Here is a 6,967-nt window from a genome sequence, read left to right on the forward strand (position 1 = left end):
GATAATCAGTAAGGTCTGAGATTTGTTGGGGGACGATGGGTGGCTGCACTGGCGCAGGAAATCTAAAGAGCTTTGAGGAATGCTGATAGAAAAATGCTGAGGCAACATCTTAGTTACTGAGTTGAGAATGTAAACTTCTTTGCAGATTGTTGGGAAAACATGAGGACTGCTGTCTTGAGAGGGGCTGTTGGTGTTGCAATGCCATCAGGTTTTTAAAAGCTGGAGATCTCCACAAATGCCACAGTCCTGTGTAAATCTAATAACAGACTTCAGTGTTTCTCTTGAAACCACTGTGGCGGGCCCATACTTCTCATGAGCTGCTTTTTCTTGCATTCCCTACAATCCTGTCCCAAAAACCTTTGAGAGGAGGTCTACTTCCCTTGCTGTCTTATCTGGGCAAACCCAAGCCAGCCTTCCAGTCATATCCTTTCTAATCCAGGCCACACAAGTTTCCTTCCACCCAACCATTCCTTCTCATTTTTCCTCCTCTGTTCAGACCCTTCTGATCATCCTTGCACTAAAAATATCTTGCAAAATCTCTTCATGTGATTAAAAAGTATTATTTTCCACTTTGAGAAGTGGAACCATGTGGAAATTCCAGCACAGGACTGACGCAAGATTGTCTTTCAGCTACTGATGTGATGTGAAATCATAGCCTGCAGCTGTGTAAGCAAAATGATTAGCATTACAGGAACCCACAAAGAGGTTGCTGGTGATCTGTGGATTAGTATTGGGCCTGCTTGTGCAGGTGCTGACCTGGATGGGAGCACACGTTTTGTTTCCAAGTGTAACAGAGCTGTGAGACAGTTCATCTGAAAGATTATGCTGTGGTTGGAACTCCTGTACTTCGTCCCCAGGTTTCTCATAGACTATCCTTGCCTCTGGGCTCTGATTCTGGTTAAGGAACGTTTGCTGGAGTGGTTCACAGACTGACGTTTTTCATGTAAAGTGTCGAGCGATTCGGCAGTTCTGCAGAGCCATCTCTTCTGCACTGTGAGCTACCATGCCCCAAGTCCTGGGGGAGTGGTAGCCTGGATTTGCGTGATGGAAATAGATGATCTTTAAAGTCCCCTCCAACCTAAGGCATTCTGTGATTCCGTGAATAAGCTGAAATGGCCGGGAGTCAAAGTGGCATGGTATGAGGTGAAACTCATAGGAGGATAACAAGCCTCTGCATTAGCAGAAGAAGCACATCCATCGCTTAGTACTCGGCACTCCTGAATAAACTTAACCCTTAGTGGAAAAGTTGGAGGAAACATTCTTCTGACCAGCTGCTTGATAAGAGAGGCACAGCTACCCCAGCGTGAGGCTTTTCATTGCAGGAAGAGATTGTTGGGTTTGACCAATATGGGATGAAAAGGCAATATCTTAATATAGATGAGAGGCTGTTCTGCTCATTGGCTCCGAGGACAAATGACACAGTACAGTGTGTGTCTTTCCACGCTTCCTCAGACCCCAAATGGGTTGGTTTTGTCCACATGGCCTTCTGGGAGCTGCAATTAGTGATGCTAGCACCTGATCCATCTTGGGAGAGCATCATTGGCCTGGAGAAAAGTGCCAGAGAACGTGTGAACAGTTAAAAAGCTCTGATGACAGCTGGATCATATTGGATCCTTGGTCCTGCCTTGGTCCTGTTGGTTTGTGAGTTATAGATGTACCTACATGGAGGGCAAGCTAGGTTTGGAATGGAAGGAAGGTTGGAAATACGATCATACCACTGAGCTTAAGGAGAGAGGAGCTGTTCCTTAAATTGCAACCTGCTACATTTATTGGATTGCTTTTTGGATTGTGGAATAATGGGTAAGAAGATGGATTCTTTAACTCACGACTACAAGAGTATGTGGATGAGGACGTGACAGACATCTTTGCTAAGCTTATGACCTGATGCAGTAGCTGCTCATGCTGATCTCTGGATTGAGTGTGGGTTAGTGCTGGAGTGGAGTTTGTTTTCAGCTGAGTGGCTCCAGTCTGCAGTGTCTGCGGTGCTGTGTGGGCAGAGTGAGCCAGCCTCCGGGCTTCAGCTTCCCCGTCTGGCACATGGCCTGCTCGGTGCTGAGTACAAGCTGGTATGGAGGTAGGATAAACAACCAATATAATAAAGAACAGTATAAATAGTTCTGAGATAACAGCAGAGGGTGTTCACTGATGAAGAACAATATTTCTGCTAATGTGGTTCTTGCAGAAGGTGGACTATGATCTAAACATCTAGCTTGGTTGTCCATTTGTTACAGACCGAAGGAGGAGTATCTTGCCTGAGTCCCGACTGCCTTTAAACTTTGGGAAGGTGAAAAATGATTGGAAAGAATGAAACTGAAGCATGAGAGCCTGCAAAGAAAGTTGGCGTACTCACACTATAACCAAACTGTGTGTGCTTACACAGACACATGAGGTAGTGTTGTAGAATGTTTCTAGATGCTGGCATACGTGTTTAGTGTCTTCAGAGAGCATGTCCTATGTCAGAAGGTCCACTCTGCGGTGCACTGTGTGCTTTCATTTTGAGTGTGGACACTCTTTGGAGTGAATCCACATGAGGATGTTTGTCCTATCAGTGCCCAAAGGAGTCTCATTTTTTATTTTGTCTTAAGCATAGATGAAAACAAGACTCCTATATATATATATATAAAGTGGTCGCATCTGAGATTGTAATGCAAATGAAGAGCAAACCTACAGAGAATATAAAATCAGCAGCCCCTGCTGTACAGCCCTAAAGGGAAGCAGAAATATTTTGGCTGAAAACCTGTTTAGTGGTCACTCTTTGCTTCCTACTCAATCAAATGAAATGTGTTTAAATACTGATGTGTGTTGCTTTTTAGTGCATGTGGAAATGCCAGAGAGGCAACAGTTTTGCATGATTCCTGCCTGGAGTTATCAGAAAAGTATATAATGGTCCATGGGTTCATTTAGTAGAGACCTGTGTTTTTCAGGATGATGGGTTGCCAGCACATAGATAGTTTAAATGGAAACGATATTTGCTACCGTACATTTGGTTGTGCTGAATTCCTGTGATGGCCATTGCAGGCTGGAGCCCAACCTGGCTTGCAAAACCTGCTCAAGCATGGTGAAGACGTGGGTGATGACCCTCTTGTCTGTGCTGTGCCACACCGCTCACAGAACCCAATGGCTTGTGTAAAACTTGGGTGAGTATGTATACAGGATCTGCCACTGCAGCAGCTACGAGGGCTCAAGGAGAAACCCAAGGATTTTTAGCAGGCTGGGATGTTTTCTTTCTGCATCCGTCCAAACTCACTGAAGCCTGAACATCACTCAAAAGAAATGTTTGATTTGCCTTATAGATCTCATTCATGCCTTCAAGGCCAGGCTGGATGTGGCTCTGGGCAGCCTTGTCTAGTGGTTGGCGACCCTGGCCGTGGCAGGGCGGTTGAAACTACATGGTCATTCTGGTCCTTTTCAACCCAGGCCGTTCTATGATTCTGTGATCTCAGAGTAAGGCTCTCGGTTCGAATGCCTTTCCTTCACTATCAAACACACCATCTCTGGTTCCCAGAGACCTCTCTACTCAGCCCAGTGATAAAAGCACTTTTTAACACCATAGCTGCTGTGTTCCCACGCCTGTTGCTGTCATGAGCGAGGCCAGTCTTAAACAATAGCAGAGGAATAAAGAATAGCCTTGCTAATCAATATCCTGCCTAGACGCTGAGTCAGGTGGCAGCTTGGGCCTCTTTAAAATTCCTGCATTGTTCCTGATTTTTCATTTGACCGGTGTAAGTTTTTATCTTTAAAGAAAGAAAACACATGGGACCAACTGTCTCTGCCTGCTGTGCTATTCCCTTCACATCCACCCCCACTCAGTTTCGGCACCTTTGTCCTGTGGTAGCACATGAGTGGGGGGTGGAGACAGCAGTTGTTGGTCTGGACCTTTTGCTGAGCGTGATGTCTTGTGGTAAGAAGAAGGTAGCAGCAGTCTGAGTAGGATTCCTGAAGTCATGTACGTCTACAAGGCTTTGGAGAACTACACCTTTGACACCTATATATCCACGTGAGCTCATATTTGTGTGATTGTTCTTTAAATGGTCACAAGGACAGGCAAGAATGCAGGCAATTTCCTAGAAATTTTTTTTCACAGATGAATTTTTGGAGCTCTGGCAGGGTGCTAGGACAGTCTGTGTGCGAACAGACATTTGGAAAACTGACAACAACAGTATTTGCTAAAACAAACTGTAGCTCAAGCTCTTGAATCCACGTTGGTCGCACTACAAGCGTTTTGCAGAAAGAGAAGGAGTTCAGGGTGGCTTTATGTAATCTCTCAGTCTTACAGGGCCTGCAGGCCAGTTCAGGGCTTTATTCAGCTCCTGTCACAGCCCAGTGTCGCCCCAGGCTGCTCTGGCCGGCCTAGAACAGGAGCCAGTGGCTGTGCTTTCCCCTTGCCAGAAGCCCTGCATCAAAGACTGCCAAGGAGGAAGGTCACAGATGCCCCCAAGATTTTCCTTAAAGCTGGGGAGTCTCTCAGAACTTGCTGTGGCTCTTTGGCACTGCTTGACTCCTGCTGAAAGGCCCCAGCAAAGAGGGAAAGCATGGTCCTTGCAGTGCCGCCAGGCAGGAACTCTTGGAGCTGGAAAGGGAACTGGTAAGGGTTACACTTGTGCATGTAGATCCGAGATAAGAGCTGACCTATCCTTCACCCCAAACTGAACTCCCTGAAGCTCAAAGAAGGTAGGGAGACCTTGTGAAAATGCTGGGGGAAACCCGCCAGCCAGGCAGACTTGCAGATCTTGCCCAGGGCTGGGAGCAGACATGCTGTGAGCAACCCTACCTCAGATGCTACTGCTGCAGACAAAACCAGGAAGGCGTGGGATTTCCATAAAACCATGTGCTCTCAACAGCTTGCTAGGTCCCAGACTAAAACACTTGAAGGCCAGCAACAAAGACAAGGAGGGAGCTGAGGGTGCCTGCCAGAAGCCTCGATCCAGAGCAAGGGTGCAAAGCCGGGCACCCTGAGACCAGCACTGTGAGACTGCTGCCAGGGCTCAAACACCTGCTGTGGGGATCCCTTGACAGGGAGCAGGGTTAGCCCCATTCCTGGAGACATTCAAGGGCAGGTTGGATGTGGCCCTGAGCAGCCTGAGCTGGTGGGAGGCAGCCCTGCCCATGGCGGGGGCTTGGGGTGGGTAGGCTTTGAGGTCCCTTCCAACCCAAATAGTTCTGTGATTCTATGCCTGTGTCAGTCAGCATCCTCTCCGCGTCTCCAGTAGCAGGCAGCCTCCCAGTGCATATTGCCTTGCCTGTGCAAGCCACGCCCTACCTGCAAAGAGGAAAATGGCTGCCGGGCACAAGATGGCCGGGAGGTGCGAGCAGGGAGGAGGCAGGCTGCCATGGCAGGGCACGCACTGCCACCAGCTTGCCCTGGCAGTGGGGAAAGAAACTGTCCTCAATAAATTCTTTTTTCTTTAGCGCAGATAGTCTGTGACATAATGATATGCGTTACAGATGCTGTCATGATCTCTTCCTTCAACCTATGCAAATATAAGCAGGGCAACAACCACAGCATGGCCAGTCTTCCTCTCTGGTAGCTACTCAGCATGCTCCAGCCTTGCACAGGCAGAACTTCTGGAGGTGAGCTGAGGATTTCTTTCATTCTGGGCCTCTACACAGACGCTGCTGGTAAGGATTGCATTGGTACCAGTTGGGAAAAGGGATGGTTGTTGCACAACACCTGTCCCACAGGAGTATAACAGAGTCTTTTAGCTCATTGTAGTGGTCGTTGTGCTGGCTGTGTGTTAGAGCTTGTCTGTAGTACAGTCTGCAAGTTTGTTGGCTCCCTAGAGCAGTGTTGCTTGGGCAGCTGGATGTCAGCTCTGACAGCTCTGGTGGAGATGCCCTTGATATGGGAGTGGATCCTTATTGCAGAGGTTTGTTTGAGATACTGTGACCACTCTGTGGCCACTTAAGCTATCTGTGCTGTTGCTCTGTGGAGTTACTGGTCACCACAGCAAGGATGGACTGGGGTGCTTTGACTCTAACGTCGTGTATTGCTATGTGGCGTGGTTATTAAGTTCTTTACCAGCAGAGTGGTGAGGTGCTGGAACGGGCTGCCCAGTTTACTACAGTAAAGTATTGTAGAGGTTGTAGATGCCCCGTCCCTGGAGGTGTTCAAGGCCAGGTTGGATGGGGCCCTGGGCAACCTGGTCTAGTAAATGGGGAGGTTGGTGGCCCTGCCTGGCAGGGGGGTTGGAGATTCATGATCCTTGAGGTCCCTTCCCTTCCAACTCAGGCCATTCTGTGATTCTGTGTGTGATTCTGTAATACTCTGGGTTGCTGGCTGCTTGCGTGATTTCCAGTTTGGGGATCGTGTCAGCAGTTGCACAATAGAAATGAGTTTCTTGTGAGCCTCTTCATCTGCCCCTGAAAACCCAAAGGAGACACTCTTAGGTTCTAATCAAGCCATTGGTCAGGACAGGTTTCCTAAGCCCTGGGGCTCCCTTGCTCATGGGGTTAGTCTCTGTGGGTTGAATGCCAGGCGTTCTGCTGGAGGCTCTGCTCAGCTCCAGGCAGAGTGTGGGAATGTTTGCCTGGGAAAGCAGTCTTCTGGGGGAGTGGATCTCTCAAAGGGAGTCCTCCATTCTGGGAGGGAATGGTGGGAAGGAACTAAAGCAACTAGACTAACCTGCTATCAGAATATCTGAATGATGAAAAATCTCTTTAATGCTCGCCCAGGGAACACGTGTGGATTTCATAAGAAAGGATTTGTTCCCTAAAGGCCTGATGCTACCAGAGGAGATGAGCTGGCTGTCTCGACTCTCAGTGGTGTACCAAAAAGGGAGGGTGAAATGTGCAGCCTGCCAAAGCAGCAGTTGGTGAGAAGGCGACTGGGCTGCACAACGTCAGCACACACATGGTTGGTGGGGAAGCGCGAGTCCAGCTTCAATCCTTGTCAATGGCACCTCGTTGACTTTTAACACTTCCTTATCGTGTCTGCACTCACCTCATAGCAGCACTGATAAAATGCCAT

This window comes from Gallus gallus, chromosome 1 (genome assembly GCF_016699485.2).
Source record: "Gallus gallus isolate bGalGal1 chromosome 1, bGalGal1.mat.broiler.GRCg7b, whole genome shotgun sequence".
NCBI lineage: Eukaryota > Metazoa > Chordata > Aves > Galliformes > Phasianidae > Gallus > Gallus gallus.